At 43.5% G+C, this 22,864-nt stretch overlaps 1 protein-coding gene across 2 annotated transcripts in view; it reads right to left on the bottom strand.

Moving 5' to 3' along the window:
• The window catches only part of KLHL5 (kelch like family member 5), an 83,344-nt gene extending 65,091 nt beyond the window's left edge, over nt 1-18,253 (bottom strand). Inside the window, exon 1 of one of the 2 annotated variants that reach the window (XM_049790124.1) lies at nt 18,196-18,253. The gene's annotated coding sequence lies outside the window, so the exon portion shown is untranslated. Of the gene's footprint in view, nt 1-17,000; nt 17,188-18,195 lie in introns of those variants that run through there. The other variant, XM_049790125.1, reaches the window with a different exon arrangement.
• Nucleotides 18,254-22,864: the final 4,611 nt, after the last annotated feature.

Genomic DNA, 22,864 nt, shown 5'->3' with positions numbered 1-22,864 from the left:
GCAAGGCAGACACCTTACCTCTAGCGCCACCTCGCCGGCCCCTAATTTCAGATTTTTTAACTGTTGAAATTAGGATCCTTCTCAATAAAATTTACTAAAAATGGAAGATATGTATAGTCTAAGTAGTTTATTCTTCTGAAAAAAAATTTTTCAGCTTTTAGATTCTTAAAATATCTGGCTGTGTTCAGGACTTACTCATGGCTCTGCACTCAGGGATCTACTCCTAGCAGGTTCAGGGACATACAGGGTGTCAGGGATCAAACCCAGGTTGGCCACATGCACTACTACTTTTTTTGTTTGAGGTCACACCTGGTGGTGCTCAGAGGACTATAAGCAGATAGATAGACAGACAGACAGATATAGACAGATATAGGTATAGATATATTATATCCAGGGATAGGACCTTGGCTCTCTCCATGAAGTTAACATTTTACAAGCAGTTTACTCTTTTCATCTATTTTCACAAACCAATAACAAGTATAAATTATTTTAATCCCAAAATAACTACTTTGAACTTATTTTCAAGTTTGAACAAATGTGAACATATTCTAAGTTTGCTGATCATTCTGATTTCTACTTTTCCAAACTACCAATTTATTCTTCTTATTTCCAAACTACCAATTTATTATGTTTCTCCCAAACTACCAAGTTACTCTTTTGTTTTCTTTTCCTACAGACTGCTAGTCTTTCCCTCATCACATACTAGAAACTTCTTATCTTATATTCACCCTTTATCTGTCTTGTTTTGCAAAAAAAATTCTAGTCTAGGGATGATATCTAGGGATGCCATCATCTAGGGATGATAGCAATTACTTGTCTGTATCTTTAAAAACATTATTATTATTATTATTATTATTATTATTATTATTATTATTATTATTATTATTATTATTATTGGATTTCAGGCCATACCCGCTTCACTCAAGGGTTACTTTTGGCTCTGTTCTCAGAAATCACTCCTGGCAGGCTTGGGGGACCATATGGAATGCTGGGAATCAAACCCAGGTCTGTCCCAGGTTGGCCATGTACAAGACAAAGGCCCTACTGCTGTGTTATCTCTCCAGTCTCTCCAGCTATCTCTCCAGATGTTTAAAAATATCTTTTTAAAATTTTTTTATTTGAAGAACTATACAACACTGTTAATGAGTTCACATACGTACTGTACCCACACGACAACCTTCACCCCAGTACCCACATTCCACCACCACTGTCCCAAGGAGCCCTCCAATCCCAGCCCCTCCTTTCCTCTCCCCACTCAGATAAGCTCAATTTTGTGGGCCAACTCTCCAGTTCTGTGCCTTGGGTCATTTGTTGACTCTGACTGTGTTTCATTTATATCCCACAAAAGAGGGTGCTCATATTAATAAGGGTCCTCCCAGAGCAGAGTCAGGAAAAAGCTGAGCACCTTCAGGTATGACCTAAACCTCTACACACCCTCAATGTGATGTTTGTCATTATGCAACTGACACAATCCTAGACTGGTATGTAAAAACAACCCACAAACCCTTAGGTTTTAGATAAGAGTTCTGACAACTAGCATACTTGAAAAGCTTGATATGATGTGGGTGCCTTGCACAGTCACAGAAGGCATCCTATATGGTCCCCTGAGCCCACCAGGAGTATTTTCTGAATGCAGAGCCATGAGTAAGCCATGAGCACCACTGGGTGTGATCCAAAAACCAAACAACACATAAAACAAACAAACAAACAAAAGTAATGCTTTTTATTCTGTCCTAAAAACTTTAAATTGAGGGGTTTGGGTTTTTTTTTTTTTTCTTTTGGGCCACAGCCAGCAGTGCTTGAGGCTTACTCATGGCCTGAGCTCAGGAATCACTCCTGGTCGTATTCAGGGGACCAGGTGGGATACCAGGGAATAAAGTCAAGTCAGCCACATTCAAGATACGTGTGCTAGTCACTGTGCTGTCTCTCCAACTCCTGTCCTATCAACATTTGTCTAGTGATGTGAGGTTGTTTTGTTCCAAAATTTTCTTCTGCTATGGTAAGAAGTATTCTCTAGAATACTTATTTATAACCATAGTTTATTTATAGGACATATATATTCAATTAACTGCATTGTTAAACAATCAAGAAGTTTTTTGCTGGAGTCAGAAATATAAGCAGATAAGGAGCTTGCCTTGTCCAAAAACAAACTGGGTTTAAACCTTGACACCACATTCTTTTTCCCAAAACCTACCAGGAGTGATCCCTGAGTGTAGAGCCAGGAGCAAGCCAGGAAGGAGCACAATAGGTATGATCCCCAGGGGTAAAAAGTCTGGGGGTGGAGATAGCTCAGTAGCAGGGCGTTTGCCTACCACACAGCCATCCAGGACAGATGGTGGTTTGAATTCCCGCATCCCATATGGTCTCCCGAGACAGCCATCAGCAATTTCTGAGCATAGAGCCATGAGTAATCCCTAAATGTCACCAGGTATGACCCAAAAACCATAAATAAATAATAAATAAATAGTCTGTACTATCTCTGTGGACTTCACATATTTTGTTTGTTTGTTTGAGGACACATCCCTGGTGGGCTCTGAGGGACATATTGGATGCTGAGAATCGAACCCAGGTCTCCAAGCAAGGCAAATGCCCCACCCACTATACTATCACTCCACCCCTCTTTTACAGTTTTAATGACAGTATCTGTGTTCTGAGACACCAAATTGAATGGTTCAATTTCTATAGATTTGCCTTCCCAAAATTTTAATCTGTCTATATTGCATAAAAAGAATATGTTACAGTGTACCTCAACTGAGAGCATGACCCTTGGCAGACCGTAACAGGAAATAGAAAGCTCAAGACACACCAAGACCTAATGTGTGTGGTGCCTCACCCTAATGTATGAGCCAACATAGCCAGGCATGTGTGTGACTCCTGGTACCACAGAAACAGTGAAGGATAGGGCAAGGAAGGGCACTAAAACATTATAAATAAATATTGTTTAAAGATTGGATGTTATAACACCTGGTTTTGAAGAACCATTTTAAGTCCAGCAACTCTAGTGATAAAGAAACACTGTCAGGGCCAAAGAGATAGCAGAGGTAGGGCATGTGCCTTGCACAGAGTCGACCCACGCTGGACCTGGGTTCAATCTCCAGCATCCCATATGGTCTCACCAATCCCACCCCTGGCAAGCCTGTCAGGAGTAATTTCTGAGCACAGAGCCGAAGGAATCCTTGAATGGTGTTAGGTATGGTCCAAAAAGCCAAATAATAAATTTTTTTAAAGAAATATTGTCACTTTGGTGGTTCACACTCTATGTCTAAAGCATACATATTAATATTACTGTAAACTACATCACAAATTTTTAAAAAGTAGATATTTGATAATCTGGCAATTTTGTGTTACTGTTAAAGTTTTGTCAAATAAGATCTAGTATCAGGGGGGCCGGGCGGTGGCGCTGGAGGTAAGGTGCCTGCCTTGCCTGCGCTAGCCTAGGACGGACCTCGGTTCGATCCCGGTGTCCCATATGGTCCCCCAAGAAGCCAGGAGCAACTTCTGAGCGCATAGCCAGGAGTAACCCCTGAGCGTCACAGGGTGTGGCCCAAAAAACAAAATAAAAAAAAAAAAAAAAAGATCTAGTATCAGGATCTGAATCAAAGAAAACATTTAAGGAGCCAAAGAGATAACACAGCAAATAGGTTGGGTGCCTGTCTTGTTCTTGGTTCTCGGATTTGATCCCTGAAACCCCGTAAGAACCCCCAACCCTCACCAGGAGTGAGCCCTAAACACAGAGCCGGGAGTCAAACCAAAAAACCAAAACCAAACAAACGAGAAAACCCAGGTCCAAGGAAATAGTACACTGGATAATTAAGGTGCTTACCTTGTACATGATCAACCTGGGTTTGACCCCCAGACAGTGCATATGGTTCCCCAACTATGATCCCTGAGCAGAGCCAGGAATATGCCTTGAGCATCACTGTGTGTGGCCAAAATAAATAAATAAATAAATAAATAAAATAAAGGCAAGATTCAGAAATGATGAATTTGCTGAAGAATGACTTTATGATGAAAGATGCTACTTGTAAAGAAATCAGTGAAAAAGCTAAAATAAGTATAGTTTAAAATGGGCTGAAAGAGAAAGACTTTAAGGAAGGTGAAAGATACAGCCAAACCAATTAGGCTTTCTGTAACAAACAGAGGAAGTCAAGCACAGAAAGAAGCATGTTCAAACTGGGTGATTGGAGAAGGGTAACATTACTATAAATAAAGGTAAAAAGGAAAGGTTCAAGAGGAATGCTAGACAAATTTACTTTCAACTATATACCTAGTAACCATGTGGACAGGAATGGAGGTCTACAGCCATCCATAAGTAGCTTAATAAAGTAAAAACCTAGCATTTAGGAAATCAGAAATTTTGAGTCTGAACAGGTGAAGCCTGAACCGTTTTGTGTTTTTTGTTTGTTTTTGTCTTTGGGCCACACCTGGCTGTGCTCAGGTGACCATATGAGGTTCTGGGGAGTAGAGGGGGAGGCGTGAAATTGGGGTTGGATGCATGCAAGACAAGGGTCTTAACTCCTGTATTATCTCTCTGGACCAAGAATCCCAAACTGCTGGCTCATTATCTTAAATCTTTTCACTGGCTCCCATAAACACGTGGTACAAAATTTCTTTTGTAATGAAGAAAAAAAAATCTCAAAATATACTTTGAACTCCAAAATTAGATTTCTAAGCACAATGCTAGATCTTCCTCTGCTGGAAATTGGGAAAACTTCCAATTTAATCAGTGAAGGAAAATTAAAAATAGATAACAGCCTTAAATTCAACTGTAATAAGCTCTAAGATTTGGTATGGTAAACTACATATCCATTAAAATGTTCTATCATTCAAGAATGCCAGTGTACTCAGAAGAGTAGGCTCACAGTACAAGCCATTTAATATAGGGTTTTTCACTCTGTATGTATTCTAACCGTGCTGAAACAAACTTATTAAGGTGAGAAAAGTGGGATCAAGTTTGTCTTTAAAGCCTATCTTTGCTATATCATACAGATCCCAAGTGACTTGCTCAGATAATGCTATAATCTCATTGAAATTACTTATTTAATACCTGCCTTTCCCCCTACTGGAAACTCTATGGAAATTACAGCAGGGTTTTGGTCTTTCAGATAAAGAAACTGTCATTTGATTTAAAAATTGCAATGCAGTAAAGATACACAGATATACTCGTAGGATGTCAAGCTAGCTGCAAAGGTCAAGGACACATTCTTTTTTGGAGGGGGAGTATTAGGCCATACCCAGCGTTGCTCAGGGGTTACTCCTGGCTCTGCACTGAGAAATCACTCCTAGCAGGCTCAGAACCATATGGGATGCTGGGAACCGAATCTAGGTCCGTCCCGGGACAGCCATGTCAAGGCATGCCGCTGTGCTATCATTTCAGCCCCAAGGACACATTTCTAATCAAGAAATCATCTTGTCAGATGAAACCTGTAGTTGACTCACTAAATCGAAGAGTAACTGTAAAACACCCCACCCCCAGGGATTTTTAACTTGAACATAGAAAGGTGCAAGTGTAGCCAAGAGTGTGTGGATCCAGTATACCTGACCCTGCAGCCCCCTAGACGTTTGACTTCTAAGCCATATCCACAATCTCTCATGCACCCATACTTACAATTTGATTTTTTTTCCCCTCACTCTGGCTGCTACAAACAGAAAGAGAACTTAAAAGGTTTTCTGGAAGAATAGGGACAGAATCCATGGTGGCTTGTTCACAAGTTAACAAGGCTGGACCAGAATGTCAATTAAAATGCAGCTTCTGTCAAGGACAATGTCTTACCCTGGGGGGAAAAAGTCAGCTGCACTCAACAGTATGTACTTAGTTATACAGTTCACTTGTGAGTGATTCCAGTGTGAGCTCATTTCCTTGGAAGCCACCAAGAGTCTAAGGACTAGGAAGTTGGTCTGTGGACTTTAACAGACTACCTCTGTTAGATTCACCCACCCAGCCCTCTTATGCTGTCATCCAAACTTCACCCAAACTGGTATTACAACAGTAATAACTCACTTATATTGCTATGTCCCAAATCAGTCAATTTTATCATTATTGGGGAGGAGTTAAGTCATTACTGTTGCTCAGGGACTATTCCAGGCTCAGTGCTCTGGAAGCCCCGTAGAACCAGAGACTCCTTCAGGTAAGGCAAGGGCTCCAATCCTTTCAGCTAGCTCCCTTGCACAATTTCATTTAGGTTCCACAGGATTTTTTGGTGATTGTTTAGTGGTATGTGTGTGGATATTGGGGGCTCAACTGACAATGCTGGGGACAAGGTGAAGGTAGGGTTTAAGGTACAGGGATCAAACCCAGGGCCTTGCCTATGAAACACTTATCCCTTGAGCTGCATCTTATGCCTAGAATTCTTTTATGCTGTATCTCACTAGTTTACACATTCAATGTTTTAAAAATTACTGCCATAAGCATTAAGTGTTAAAAATAGGTCTGTGAGGAGCTGAAGCAATAGCACAGCGGGTAGAGGGTGTGCCTTGTACATGGCTGACATAGGCTCCTATCAGGCATCCCCTGTGGTCCTCTGAGCCTGGCAGGAATAATTTCTGAGCTTAGAGCTAGGAGTAACCCCTGAGCACTAGAGGGTGTGGCCAAAAAATAAGACAAACAAACAAACAAAAAATAAGCCTGTGAGTTAGTAGCCCACTGTTAGGAAGTAGTCCATATTGAAGAGCACAAGATCTGATGTGCTCAATCGATTTTGTCATAAGCACTGGCTCAGTTGGCCCCTGGGATTGGGAAGAGAAGGAAGAGCACATTAAAGTGCTCAGTCACTTTGTCTGGAGGCCATACCCAGCTCAGAGGTTACTCCTGGCTCTGCATTTAGGAATTACTCCAGGTGGTGCTGGGGAACCATATGGGATGCCAGCAATCAGACCCAAGCCAGCTGCCTGCAAGACAGGCACTTACTACTTGTACTATCACTCCAGACCAGCTCTTGGTCACTTTGAACAGAGTTGATCCTGGCAACTTCAACTGGCATGTACCGCATTATCACTTTATAATGGCAGCTGTGGTGACCCACAGCAAAGGCCAGAGTCAGCAGTTAGCTGTCCCATTCGGGTGAATCTCTTATCTCTATCATCTTGGGTTTTCTCCTCAGGAAAGTGCACTGTGTAATGAATGGGACATCTGATGATTGTTTGAGTAGGGACTTCCGGAGTTGGTTTTTCATTGTGGAGGACAACAGAAGCCACTTTACAGAGGTCACTCCCCTGGCCCTTGTGGGTGAGGCCAGGAGGGCCCCATTGAGAGCTCGGCTCAATGTGAACCCAATGCAGACTCAACCACATTCTTCCACAGGTACCTTCCCTCTTTCAAAATCTCTCATTTTGGAGCAGGGCCATAGATTGGTGGTAGAGCATTTGGCTGCAAAATCTTTTGAGGGCAACTTGAAACAACCCCTAGTGGAGAAAGGGTGGGCACTTAGCCCTACTCGACAGAGCAAGTGGGTTCCAGTTGACCTCTACATGGCTAAACATTCAGGAGAAACCCACAGCAGACAAATCCTTCACAGCTAGGTGCTGACTAAATCCAAAGCAAATAAAGCAATCATAGAGGGAAATAGCACAATATTTAATAAACACATTCTAATGGAATCCTTAATGCTTATTAAGTATTAATACATACAAAGTATTAATAGTTAATTTTAGTGCTTAATAAACACATCCAACATAGTATTAGTCATCATAATTGCAATCAAATGCCCAAATGGCACTTAAATTTTTTTTTCTTTTTTATATAAATTTCTTTATTTGTTTTTGGGTCACACCCAGCGGCGGCAGTGCTCAGGGGTTACACTTCTGGCTCTGTGCTCAGAAATCACTCCTGACAGGCTCAGGGGACCATATGGAATGCCGAAATTTGAATCACCTTCCATCCTGAATTTGGCTGCCTGCAAGACAAATGCCCTACCACTGTGCTATCTCTTCAGCCCTATAAATTCTTTAATTGAACCACCATTATCCAGTTACAAAGTTGTCATGATTTTCAGTCATACAATGTACAATATGCTTCACAAGTGTACATTTCCCAAAACGAATATCCCCAGTTTCTCCCCTCCCTAACCCTAACCACTTCCCCTATCCTTAATTCTACTCCTACCCCTAAACCTAACCCTGGTTCACTGCCAGGAGTAAGTCCTGAGTACTGCCAGTAATGACACCCTCTATCAAAAGAAAAAGTGCTCCGAGGATCTTATGCTGAGGATGGAACCCAGCTATATTTTCTCTGGTCCCTCAAAGAGCTCTTTGGTAAAAGGGAAGATTTTCGTGCCACAATCTCCTTAGACCATGAATCTACATCTCTATTTGCTGTGGCACAAGGACAAAAATCTAGTAAAACGCTGATGAGAGAAGCCACACTCTGCCTGGCATTTGCTGAGATACCTAACCCTCTTGGTGTCATAAAAGGCAACAGTCTGGATAACTGTAATTTTGTCTTTTACTGACCTGAACCACAGCTAGTAAGTGTTCTTTCTGCCTTGTCTGAAGCTTTACAATGATGGAAGAGGGGAAGGCAGTCTATCAGTATACTCTCAAGACACAAACATAATCAAAAGTGTCTGACTTCTCCAAATATCTAAGAGCCAATCATAGATCAGCCAGATTCAACTGCAGGACTGATCCGGTTTCCTAAGCTGCACATTAAATCAGGGAAGAAAAGGACGGTGAAGGGCAATGTTAGCAACAGAAAGGAGAAAAATGTGAAGAACTGCTTTTCAGATGCTTGTAATTAGAAAAGGTTAATCACCACAAATGTAATTAACCTTAGAAGAACCATTAAAGAAACTCTGACCTGTCCTACAACTAGACCAAAATCAAACAAAAACAAAACCACCCAGAAAACTGCTCTAGGATTTAAGTCAAACAAAAAGCAAAATGACGGTGCCGGAGAGATAGCAGGGAGGTAAGGTGTTTGCCTTGCATGCAGAAGGACAGTGGTTTGAATCCCAGCATCCTATATGGTCCCCCGAGCCTGCCAGGAGCGATTTCTGAGCGTAGAGCCAGGAGTAACCCCTGAGCGATGCCGGGTGTGACCCAAAAAAACAAAACAAAAACAAAGCAAAATGATGGAGCCGGAGTGGTGGCGCAGCGGTAGGATGTTTGCCTTGCACGTGGCTGACCTAGGAGGTCATCGGTTCGATTCCCCAGCGGCCCCCAAGCCAGGAGCAATTTCTGAGTGTATAGCCAACTGAGCATCACCAGGTTTGGCTCAAAATAAAAATAAATAAATAAATAAATAAATAAATAATAAAAATAAAGCATTTTAGTGAGTCAACTGGCAATTAATGAAGACCAGAAGGTTAGAATTTCTTAATAGACCAGTTTTCTTAGGAGACAGTTAAACTAATATTCTCCAACTCTTCATCTCCAGTGGGACAAGAAGGATGATAAAATTAGGGCAAACTGGAGAGATAGGACAGGGTTAAGCACTTGCACTGGACAAAGCTGACGAAGGTTCGATCTCTGGTGCTACACAGGGTCTCCTGAAGAGTAACCACTGAGCACAGATTTGGGAGTAATTCCTGAGCACCTCCAAGTATGGCTCAAAACTACAAGACAAAACAGTACTACCACCACCACCAACAAAAACAAAATGGTTCAGGAAATGGGACCATGCTCAAGCCATAAGAGAAAGCAAAAGGCTAGAACACATTCTTTGTATGCAAGAGAACTGGGTTCTATCTATCCTCAGCATCACCTCTCTAAGCCATGCTGGGTGTAGCCCCCAAACAAAACACAAGTCAACACAAAAGGCCTCTGCTCTGTATAGCGATTCTACTAGCACAGAACTGGGTGTTCCTTCTTTCTGTTTAGCAGGGATGTACATCATGAAAGGAAGGGAGGCATTAAGTAGAAATGAAGCAGTTCTAAATCTTTTCTCCTCTATGTACCACTCTACAGCCCAATGGTCAGTCCAAAGAGCAAGTCTTGACTATATGACTTACACAAATAAAATGGAACCTTCTAGCAGTCCTCACCTACTTGTCCTGCCTTGCTGTCCTTGAGGTCATAAGGAAGCGCTCACACACACTCCACCAAAGCAAACAGACATTAAGGAACAATAATACCCAGCAGAGAACTACAGCAGACTGGATAGCAGAAGAATAAAGCAGCTTTTCTGTCTGCAGTCTCCCAAACCACCATCACAGAGCCAGTCCTCTGGTCTGACTGTAGTAGCCACATCACCGGAGTCACCAGGTAACTACACTTAAAGCAGCGATGACGCCTCTAACCAATGGTGCGTCTGGACCCAGAGGAAGAGGCCTGTAATGGTAAACACCTCGTGGGACTTATTCCCAGGAGGGAACGACTCATAATTGTACCTCCCTGGCAGCCCAAGGGTCTGCGGAGCCCCATGAGTCACTGTGTCAGATGGAGAAGGAGGCTGGAAAGCCATGCAGAATCCTCCACAGGGGTACTCCAGGGTTTTTCTCCAGGGGTTCCAGCTTCCCGAAAGGCTCCAGAACCAGCCCCAGGACTGCTGTGAGGAGCATGCCCGCTCCCCAGCAACAGTGGCTTGCGGGTGAACTGTAGATCTCAACAGTCTCCTGAGCAAACACACAGAGGCAACTTTTGAAGGGCAGGGAGTGGGGCAATGGTGAATGTTTAGCCAAACCTAAGAACTGCTCATTTGCACAGCAGCAAGCTATGAGGAAAACTTCCAGGGACATTTCCGGTGTCCTGCAACCTGAACCTCAAAGGCTCTCCCTCTTGGCTGCGTTTAGCCTAACATGGATCTGTAACAAAAGCCATCTAATGTTAGACACACGTTTTACTTACTTTCCCTGTCATATTTTCTCAAGCGGCCCTGTTTCAGGCAATGCATACCACCCCCTCACCAAGTTTTTAGCCACTTGACAAAAAACTATGAATACAAACACAACACACACACACACACACACACACACACACACACACACACACATACATACATACATGTACATAGGTTTTTCGGGTGGCCACAGCTGCGGGTGCTCAAGGTTTATTCCTGTGTTGACATTCAGGGATTACTCCTGGCAGGGCTTAAAGGACAATATGGGTTGATGGGGATCGAACCAAGGAGCCCGCTCCATGCAAAGCAAAAGCTCTACCCACTGGATATTTTTTCCAACCTGGAAGTATACATTTCATACTCAAGAGAAGCAAAACAGAAAAGAAATAGAATTTCATTTAAATTAAAAAAAAAAAAAAGGATAGGTTGGGGCCAGAGTGATTGCACAGCGGTACGGTCTTTGTTTTGCATACTGCACCCAGGACAGACCTTGGTTCAATCTCCGGCATCCTATATGGTCCTCCCCCAAGCCTGCTAGGAGCGATTTATAGTACAGAGCCAGGAGTAACCCCTGAGCGCCATTGGGTGTGGCCCAAAAAACAAAAATGTAATCATAAAAATAAGGAGAGGTTAAGTTGGCGGAAAGATCTGAAAACAGAACATTAAAACACAAAATGCCCAGAGTACCAAGACTACCTTTACCCCAAAGTTAAAGATGCTTCCCCCACCACCACTTTGGTGCACTGAAACAAAACAGGGATGGTACAAGTGGGGGTCACTTTTTGTGTAAAGGCAGACTTCCAGAAAGGTACTGACTGGTTTATTTTTTTTATGAAAAGAGGGCAGAAGGCTAAGTAAGGACTAGAACAATTTGGATGGGAGAAAAGAATAGAGCAAGACAGTATATATGTTCTCTTCCCAGCCTGTCTGCCATAGGGAGTAGCCAGGGAACCCAGATTAGAATCCAAGCAGGGAACCTGCAAGTCAGACAAGTTGGGACCAGAGCAGTGGCACAAGCGTAAGACATCTCTGCCTTGCACGCACTAGCCTAGGATGGACTTTGGTTTGAACCCCTGGCGTCCCATATGGTCCCCCAAGCTAAGTGCATAGCCAGAAGAAACCCCTGAGTGTCACCGGGTGTGGATCCCCCCCCCCAACAAAAAAGAGTCAGACAAATTCATTATTTGAGCTACACAGAGGCAGCAGAACCATTACTATGGACATGATTTCAGGGAAGACTTCTAGTTGCTACAAAGCAGCGTCAGGTTTCACTTCTTTTCCCAACTAGATTCACCAGGCAGTCCCACTAGATTGTGTAAAGAGAGGCCGCACACATTTCTTTAACCCCGACCTCTTAGCACTCACTGCCTCTCCTTTACTACAAAATTTGCTCATTTCTTTTACTTTAGGCATCTATGCCACTTATTTCCAAATTCTGGTAGCCATCTGTTTAACTTAAGAACTAACCAAGACATGGCACTTAGGGAGAAAAAAGTATCAGTGCTTGTGGAATTACTAACAGCTCTAGCTCCCCAGTGTGTAAATCTCAGTAAAAGATAGCCTGACAGCAGCAATACAGAAACCATTAGTCAATAGAGAAAAAGAGGAATCATGATAAACATGAGGGCAGGGAGAGATAGTGGCAAGAAATCATACAGACCAAGAGAGCAAAGGCATTGGAGCCCCTGCTCTAAGTTCCCTTTACACTCAGTGATTACTGCCTGCCCTGGGCACATAATCTACTTACCCCTTCTAATAAAATGTGGTTTTTTTTTTTTCTTAGCCTAGAAGCGTTAAATTTTCTGTAACTTCTGACAAAAACAAAACAAAACAAAACAAAAAAAAAACTATGACTAGAAAGGAAGGAGACAGCAAAGAATAGCAGTGTAAAAAATTGTGATTTATCTGGGGCTGGAGCAATAGCACAGCAATAGGGCGTTTGCCTTGCATGTGGCTGATATAAGATGAACCTAGCATCCCATATGATTCCCTTATGGGGATCCCCAGCATCCCATATGCTTCTCCGAGCTAGGAGCAATTTCTTAGTTTCTTAGTGCATAGCCAGGAAGCCCTGAGCGTCACCCGGTGTGGCCCAGAAACCAAAAAAAAAATTGTTTTTTATTTTTATACTGAAAAATCTGATGTTCCTCCATAGCTTAAGACAGAGCGATCCTGCTACTGCTATTCTCTACTCTGGTTATAAATTTTCCATTCATCTCTTGATTCTCACAGGCTCTAACAAAATGCCTTATACAAATCAGAGTTTCAAACATTTAATAAAAGAAAATTTTATTTATTTATTTATTTATTTTAATTTGGTTAGGAGACTCACATCTGGCAGTACTCATGGAGTTACTCCTGGCTCTGAGCTCAGAGATCACACCCGGAGGTGATCACGGGACCATATGGAATGCTAGCAATCGAACCTGAGTTGGCTGCATGTCTAAGGCAATGTCCTACCTGCTGTACTATAGTTCCAGCCCCAACAATATAGTCACATATATTAAGACATGCAATCTACCAGGTGAAAATAGTACATCTAATTATGGGGTCTTCAAAATAATTTTATATGTAATTTTTAAAAATATGCTCTTTATAATTTTATTAGCATAATTCCATGATAAATCATACACATACTGGATTCAGGGAGCTGGTTCAGCAAGTCCAAGCACGTGCTTGCAAGCAGGGACACCAAGTTCAATCCCAAGCACAGCTCCCTGAGCACTGCTTATACTAATGTCTGAATTCTAAGCCAAAAGTAGGCTATGCCCACCGGCAAAGCACTTCCAGGTGTGGCCCCAAAACCCAAATCACTACAAACTTATGTAAATGGAAAAGAAAAGCCGTGTTCTAGACAGAAAACTGAAAAACAGAATTTGATTTACTTTATTCAAGTTTTGTGCCAAGAAAGTTTTCTTGGAGTAGGAAGCCTGTTAAATGACAGTTTCGTTCCTGGACACATGACAGAACTGCAATTCTTCACCTCTTTTGCTGTTGTTCTTCATCTCCTTTGTTGGTTGGAGCTATGTGACTTGTTTGACCAACGGAATGACAGTGAGAGAAAAGGTCCATGAGTCAAATCCAGGAAGAGAAACCTCTAATAAAAGTATTCGTGCAAATCATATCTCTTTCACACTGGTTCAAAATTGTGGAAGCTGTAGCATCAACTGCTGACAAAGACCAAAGCTCACCCTCCTGCTGGCCCTACTGGTCTTGTACTATGACTGAGAGACAAACTTTCATTGCTTTAAATCACTAAATGGAGGGGGAAGAAAAATCAGACAGGGAGGATTCTTGAGACATCATTTCACTTACATCCTTAAAGATGTTTTTCTTCTACCCAATACCTATTAGACAACCAACATCTTTTGACTGAATAAAAAAATATTATACATACATATATATATATATATATATATATATATATATATATATATATATATAGGGTCAGTGGGCTGAGAGATAATCTAATATCTAAGGTACTTGTTTTGCAAGCAGCCAACGACACCCAGTTTGATCTCTGTTATCCCAAATGGTCCCTCTGCACTGCTTGGAGTGATCCCTGACAAACAAAAACAAAACAAAACATGCACCATAAACCAGAATCAGAGAACCTTAAACTTAAATCTTAAAAAAGAACAAGAACAGGACTTTAAAAACCATTAAACAACAGGACAGGGACCAGAGCAATAGCACAGCAGTAGGGTGTTTTTGCTTTGCACACAAGGCAAACCTGGGACAGACCAGAGTTAGATACTAGGCATCCCATAAGATCCTCCGAGCCTACCAAGAGTGATTTCTGAGCAGTGCCAGGAGTAACCCCTGAAGACTGTTGGGTGTAGCCCCACCCTAAAAAAAAAAAACCAAACAGGACAGAACATGAATGTCCTATCTGAACCCTCAGCTTCAAATCCCTTCTCTATTCATTACACATCAAGCTTTATAACGCTTTTTATTCTATGCTCCAGAATTTGGTAGTAAAGTTAAAGCATCAATCATGTCTGTAATAAAAATAAGTGTTAGTCAAATATTTACTTATTATAATTTGTGATTCCATAAGAAATGTTCACCTATGAGTAAGAAAAAAATTAGAAGAGAAAAATACCTAGAGGCCATCTGGTTCCTAGGAAACTTGCAGAACAATGAATTCTATGAGAATTAAGGGGAAAAGAAACCTCTTCCTTACATAAATAGTCAGGTAAAAATCTACCTTACGGATATATTCATTTTGGTTCATATCAAACTACCTCAAACTCCTTTCTTGCTGGTTTCCAATTTTTATCGAACAGCAGCTATAGGAAAAACTCCTGAATAAACCATTTGAAGAGCAGTCAGCCCATGAATGTCTGCAGACTCGAGTTCTTGAGTTATATTCCATAGTCAAATAAAGTTTGGGAAAAGTTAACAAATATATTTGCCTTTAAAAAGAATAAACTTAGTAACTGGAACTACAGTATGGTGAGTGTGGCCTTGCACACAACCAATCCGGTGGGTTCAATCTCCGGCACCCTATATATGGTTTCCTGAGCACATTAGGAGTGATTTTTGAGAGCACAGAGCACTGAGCACAGATGGGTGTGGCCCCAAAATCAAATAACTTAATAAATAAAAGAATAAACTTGAACATTAGCCAATAAAAGGAGCAACAAAAACTACCGAAGGACAAGGAAGGTAATTCGTCCGGGATTTCTGGCTTTAAGTCTGGGTCCACAGGCCATCTCAACAGAAAAGCCCCCCAGAATGGCCAGGTATGGGTTCCCCCAAATAAAAATCTATGTACCCCAGCTCTCTTAAACTTACTTGCACACAGAATTTTAGTGTAAGAAATAAGCTATTCATTTTTGGTTCCTTAAAATGTCTGGGAAATAACTGTTCTAGGTGTTTTAAAAGTTATAAATGGATCAAGTTCAGTCTGCCGAAAGGATTATTTTCTGAGTTCTATTGTGGTCCTACATTGAAGACTGACTTGTCCCAGTCCTCATTTTTCTTCCCTAAGGAGATTTTAACATTGTGGTCCATTACATCACACACAGTTTACTGCAGGCCCCCTGAGAACTGGCTCCTCGTGGGCCTCATTACTAGAACACGCCCTGCCCGCTTACACTGGATGGGCTTGTTTGATCTTAGAATTAGAAACACACTGACACATGTTCTCTCTCACGGTGTTTCCTTTGTTAGTACAAGGTCTTCAGAGTTCCCACTTACTATTATCTTTTCTTGACTTGTACTTCTTCCACCCACACTGCTCGCCTTCAGTTTCTCGCATTATCTCTCAAGGTACTAGATGGGACACTAGGATGCTTCCAATCATTTCTGCAACTCCATGTTGTGTATATTAAATCCTTTCCTCTTACAATTCCACTTTGGTTTTTTCCCTACCTGCCCCATTATGTAAAAAGTATTCGTGTGAAAGTATTCAGTCATGACATAACATAATCAAACCTAAAAAATAATAAAACTAAAAGAAAAGCTTATTTCAGTGACCTAAAACCCAGAAAGACCCACTAACTTATTTCCATAATGGAAAGAGCCCTGAAACAGTCTATAGAGGCCGGTCACTGCTGGATACTGTCATACACAAGTTTTATATTAAAAGAAAAAAAAAAAAAAGAGCAAAGCCATTTTCCTGTTCCTGATCTTTGTTTGCAACGGCTATACAAGTAGCTCCCTAGGAGACAAAGCAAACCTTTGCAAATCCCTCGTGTCCCTTTTGCATGTCTTGATGCATGGACTATCAGAGAAACACTTGCCCCCCCTCCAAACCCCAATTTTCGAATGGGACGAACTCTGATCAGTTCCAACTTCTGAAACTCCGGCATGCTGAGTGAGACAGGCACAAAAGTTTGCCCCCAAATCCAATCCAATCACCCATCTGGGAAGACAGGCAAGTTCTCCCAACTTCGAGGATGATAACCCATGGGGGGTAACAATGAAAAAATGCAACGACTGCAAATGGTTTCCAGTTGGTTGGAGGTGAGGGGGGATCCCCGCAAAGCCAGGAGCGAGCCTCGAGCCACCCACGCCGCGCCCCCAACTTTGCACAACTCCACAGTGGCGGGGGGGGGGGTGCTCAGGGCTGGGCCGGGGTTCGAACCGCTGTCCCCGGACGCTTCAAGCGCTCGGGGGTGCCGAAGGGGCTCTTCTAGGGGCGCGCGGGCCTTGCTCGTGCAGCCGATCGGAGCCCCCCACCATGCGACCCCGGACCCCCGCAGCAAGTTGCACTCACCGTGTCGGACTCCCAAGGCGCCCGGGAAGAGGCGGCGGCCCGGCGGGGACGGGCGGCGGGGGCCGGAGGGCCGAGGACCGGGAGGCTCGGTCCCCCCTCGGGCGCCCCCACCCCCTCCCCGGGAGCCTCAGCCCCGGGGCCGATCGGCCCGAGACGGGCCACTCCCCCGCCGTCGGGCTGCACCGGGGCGGCGGGCGCGCGAGACTGAGACACGGCGGGGCGACCGAGCGGGGCGGGGGTCGCCGAGCAAGTGGCCCAGCGGCAGACGCGGCGATGGAGGCGGCAAGCCACGCCCCTTAGCGGCGGGTCACGCCCATCGCCGCCAGAACACGCCCCCTCCATTTTCAAGCCACGCCCCTACCGCTGAGCAAATGGCCCTGCAGTCCGGGCGCAAGAGGCTTCAGGCCACGCCCCCGGCGGCGGGCCACGCCTCTCACCACCAGGACACGCCCAACCCACTGTCAGGCCACGCCCCACCGCAAAGCAAAAAAAACTCGGCAGTCCGGGCTCCAAAGGCTTCCCGAGGCCCCGCCCCTGGAGGAGGACCACTCCCCTCATCATCAGGCCCCGCCCCCACCTCGGCCGAGCAGACGGCCCAGCAGTCGTGGAGCAAGACTTCCAAAAGCCCCGCCCCTAGTGGAGGGCCACGCCCAGCTTCAAGGCCCGCCCCCACCTCGCCCCTCACCAGCAGGTCCCGCCTCCTCACCAATCAAAACCCTCTCCTCATCACCGGCCAAGCCCCATTCCCCACCCACCGGGCCCCGCCTGCTCCCTCCCCAGGCCACGCCTCTTCCTCGCCGGGGTCCTGGGGCCCGCCGCCGCCTCCTGCACCGCCTCCTTGTCCCCGCGCGCTGAGCGCCCTATGGCCGCTGCAGACGAAGCGCGGCGGGTTCCGGGAGGAGGAGGCGTGCGGACCTATGGGGGGTTGGGGAGGGCCCCCCGGTGACCAGCGGGAAACGTCAGACCGGGCGGGGCCACGGGGAGGTTGCGGAAGACGCGGAGCGGACAATGATTCTGGTTGTTCCCCGCCCCCCCACTGAACCCCGGATTCGGGGGATTCCCAGGGGTGCAAATTGAGCCCGAGAGTCCGGGCCTCCTCCTCCTCCAGGCTAGGATCCGGCCCCTGTGGGTTTGCATTTCCCCGGAGAAGGCGATGGCCTGGGGTCCTAGGGTTCTGCGGGGTTGGAAAACTCACCCAAGAGTTGCTTCTCTCCTCTCTCGCTGTGGCTGCGACCTTTGCAACCCACTGGGCATTCATTCGTGTTAGCGAGTCGTCGGTGCAGTTATGCAATGAGGATCCTCGAGTCTCTGGCCATCAGCATTGTTTTCTCACCATGAGGCAATAGGGATTCGACCCAAGGACATTCGTTCCCTCTTCATTTTTGCAGAAAAGGTCTATAAAATTACTGTGCACGAGGTCTCAGGCTTAGTCATTGAACGCCCACAGGCCAAAGAGCAAATCTGAACGGTTTTTAGTTTATAATTAGGCTGGATTTTTTTTTAACTGTAGTGGCCTACCCCCACCCCGCCCCAGTGGAGTTCTTTGTGCATCTGAGAGGGAAGGGGTTTCTTTTTTTTTGAGCCACACCTGGCAGTGCTCAGAAGTTACTCCTGGCTGGCTCTGTGCTCCTGGTGGTGTTGGGGGTGGGGAGGCATTTGTGGTGGCAGGAACCCAACCTAGGTCAGCCACCTGCCAAGGCAAAGGAGCAGCCTTTGGACCTACAAGGGGTTTCTTGTAGTTTACCTCCAAGTGGTGTGTAAAAGAAATCCCCACCCGCCTTTTTTGATTCTCCCAGTCTTTTCATTTTTTCCAGATTCGATGCTGAGAGGTAAATTGTGATTATTCCCTCCAAAATGACTTTTCCTCAGGAAAATTTCACCAGGTCTCTAGTGAAAATCCAATGCATGCAAGCGGTGTTGAAGACTGATTGGTGCAAGTCCCTAGCTCAATAAACGTCAAACTGGTAGCAAGCAGCCTGTGGGGGCCCGGAATCTCTTTCGGGATCTATTTGAACATTCTGGTTTATAGGAAGTGGTTAGGAAAAATGCGACATAATTTGAAACAATGAAACCTTGACACAGACTGCCTGTTCCAAGAAAAACGGATGTTGGGGATTTTAAAATGGTTACAATCAGGAAGCAGAGCAGCCCCAAATCTGCCACTTTGGGCTTCAACTACAAAGCACAGTCACAAAGTAACTTTTTTTAAAGCAAGCCCCCTCAGAGAGAACCCCCCCCCATGTCACACCCTTTGCAATTACAACTGTGTGCTTAGCTCAAAATCATATCAACCAGAAAGTTATAAAGTACAAAAGGGGAATCATTTTATTACCTGAAAGTTGGAATTTGGTCCTCTATTTTAGCCTTGGTTTGATTTCTTAGCGTTAACTTTCATGTACATGAACTGCTATTTACAGCAGTTGTGTGCATGCACATTTTTCTCAGGCTCTCCCCCAACCCCCAAAATGATTTTTTGTTACTCCATTTTGCAATGTTATTCAGCTTTCCTGTTTTGTGTTTACAGTAAGGAAGAGTAGAAATGCATTTTAACTTCAACACACAATTCTAATTTAAGAAATAAGAACTCCCATACATCGTCTTTTTTTCGCCCCACATCAAAATTTTCGCATTCTATCTTGGAATCTATTAGCTATGATTTAACCATCCGTACTTACAGTTTATTTGTTCCACCACTGCTATAAAAGAAAATCAAGTAAGATACCCCCCCCCCATTCCAATCTGGGGTACTGCTGGCTGGCTGGCTGGCTGGACCTGGCTTTTTAATTGCTGACTTGCTCTCATTCCCTCTTCTCTCCCTCAGTTATTTCTCTTCTGCCAGCACTTGTCAGTAAATTCTTGACCAGTACTTGTGTACTTAAAGGTTCTTAGCTCTTCCACAAAAGTAGAAACACTAGGGGCCTGAACGAAAACTCAGCGATAGAGCACTCAGCTGACCCAGGACGGACCTTTGTTCGTTCGATCCATGGCATCTCTATGGTCCCCCAAGCCAGGAGTGATTTTTTTTTTCTTATTTTGGGATTTATTTTGGTCTTGGGGTTTCTATTATTCACAGGTTATAGGCTACTGGCTGGTATCAAGCTTACCACCTAATTTAGTCTTCACCCATCTAGAAATGAGTCCTTTTGTGTGGATAAAATTTTAGGTTTTCAGGCCAAGGCTTCTATCTCAGGTCATCTTGGATCTCCATTTTGGGGTCTATCTCATGACTTCAATCTCCCTTGTGACAGTTTTTCCATTTTACTTTTCAGTTCTCAAGTCTTGTCATTCGTCTTCTTTGAGCAGTCTTTCCATTTTAGGTGTATTTTACTTCTCATAGGTCTGGCTGTCTGGCAGAGTTCTGCAATGCTTGATTTGATAGCTGACACTCTGCCCCTATTGAGATGGGCTTAAGGATCCACTTTCACAAACATACACATGGCCAACAAATAACCAGGCAGGTGAAGAATGCATGGAATTAAAAAGGACAAGAGAAAAGACACAAAGAGTAGAAAAGGGAACAAGTAGAGAAAGTACAATAAAACAGCCATACATGCTAAACCTAAATTCATAAAGAGCAAAGAGACACATTAGAGAAAAGACACTCATAAAGGGTAGAAAAGGAAACAAGTAGAGAAGATACAACAAAACAGCCATGCATGTTAAACTAGAACGTAAGTGCCCTTTACTATACTTTCTTGCCCTTCTCACTTAATGTCTGTTTGCTTATCTTTTACTTCTCTGCTTATTTTTTCTGTGAATGTGTTTGGTTTCTTTTTAGTGTTTCTTACTCATTTCTATGATTCCTTGCTAGTTTTTCTTGAATGTATCTTTGTCATTCGTCTTTGTTCTAAGATGTATGTCTTGGCCTCGATGCTTATGTCTAATTGGCTTTCTTTTTCATTTTCATTGAGAATATTACTTATTCTCTTTGCTCTTTTACTCTTCCTTTGTACCTGTGCTTTTGCTGATATCTTGTGTACTTTTTTGTCCCTGTGAACGCTTATTTGTTTATTTTTTCCTATTTTCTTGGTTTACATTTCACTTTTCCCCCATTTTCTGACATTTCACCTTTTTTTCCCGTTTTCTGCTCTTTGTCTCTTTCTTTTGGTACTCTTCTACATTTCCTTTTTTGCCTCACTTGGCCATTCTCTTTCCTTTTATTCCTGTTTTATGTGCCTCAAGAATGTGTCTCTTTAAAAAAAAAAATGTGTCTCTTTGCTCTTCGTGAATTTCTAGGAGTGATTTTTGAGCGCATAGCCAGGAGCAACCCCTGGGCGTCACCAGCTGTGCCCCCCCCCCCAAAGTAGAAAGACTACCTAACAGTCTCTTTTGGGTGCATGTGCTCAAACCCAGGGTCTCTTACATGTGGTAAGCAATGTGCTCTCTCATTGAACCCCATCCCTAGCTTAGCAGTGATTAGGTTCTTTGCCATGTTATCTTTCTCACTATCTGGTAGACCTGCCCCCTCCCTCCCAGCACCATCCTCTAAGCTCATTGCTCAGATCTGTCTATACCTAACAGTGTATCTATCGATTTGACCCTACTTCAGCTAGAAGCTCCAGGAAAGCAGAATCCTACTGGTTTCTTTTTATTTCTTTAGACCTCTCCTGTCTATTACAATTATGTACAATGCCCATCCTGTGATAGATGCTTAACCAATGATTACTGAAGGTATGAATCACTACATGTGGGAAAGATGGTTTGTGTTCCTTTTTTTAAGGGTCAGTGAACTTGTAGACACCATCATATGTGATCAATAAACATTGTAAAGGGAATGATTATGTAGACATATTAATAACATGTAAAATACAGCCCACTTTTACTCAACTTAAAAGAAGAATTTGACATGGCTGGTTTTAATCTTGAGTTCTGGCAACATAAGAAATAAGATTTGAAGAAGTATTCATAGCTAAGCATTTATGCTGAGTGCTTGTAACTTAGCCCATAAATGAGTCTGTAGAATAAGAGAGTAATGATGGATCAATATATGCTGTCAAAGCCTCAATATTTTTTTCTAAGATGGAACCATATAATAGTTATTAAAGTGTGGTAATTGAAAATCTGGTTGCAGATATCTTGACAGATGGTCTTTGGGTGCTCAGTTTTAATTGGCAATGGTCACCATGGTGAGATTTAGCAATTCATGTTTTAATTTGTCAAAAGAGTATTTACTTCATAATACTTCAAAAATAGACTTTTATCCTAGATACCATTCACAAAGAAATGGTTTAATTTTTTATTTCTACCCTGATAATTCATTGGATGGTTGAGGAAGAGCAAAGGCTTATAGACAAAATATATATTCAAAATCTGGGATCCAAGAAAGAGGTCTCCTTAAAGCAGCATGTATTTCTTTTTTTTTTTCTTTTTTTTTTTTTTTTGGTTTTTGGGTCACACCCGGCAGTGCTCAGGGGTTATTCCTGGCTCCAGGCTCAGAAATTGCTCCTGGCAGGCACAGGGGACCATATGGGGCGCCGGGATTCGAACCGATGACCTCCTGCATGAAAGGCAAACGCCTTACCTCCATGCTATCTCTCCGGCCCCAGCATGTATTTCTTGTAACAGTACTGTTGCTACTGGCCATATGTTGACATGATATAATCTCTATTAAAATATTGGAATCAGGGAGATGGCTCCCAGTTGGAGAACATATTTGTCACATGATCCCGAGGTTTGAGCTCAAACACCATGTGGCCCCTTGAAGCCTATAACAGGAGTGGCCCCCAACACTGACAGATGTGTTCTCCAACCAAAATATAAAAATATTATGGAAGATGTTCATATTTACCCCTCCAAAAGAAAAATCTGCAGGTTAAAAGAGACATCCTCAAGTCAATCCACAATTTATCCTGACCTTGTACCTC

This window comes from Suncus etruscus, chromosome 16 (assembly GCF_024139225.1).
Source record: "Suncus etruscus isolate mSunEtr1 chromosome 16, mSunEtr1.pri.cur, whole genome shotgun sequence".
NCBI lineage: Eukaryota > Metazoa > Chordata > Mammalia > Eulipotyphla > Soricidae > Suncus > Suncus etruscus.
Note: the sequence above shows the minus strand (reverse complement) of the source record. Positions and strands in the feature narration are given on the sequence as shown.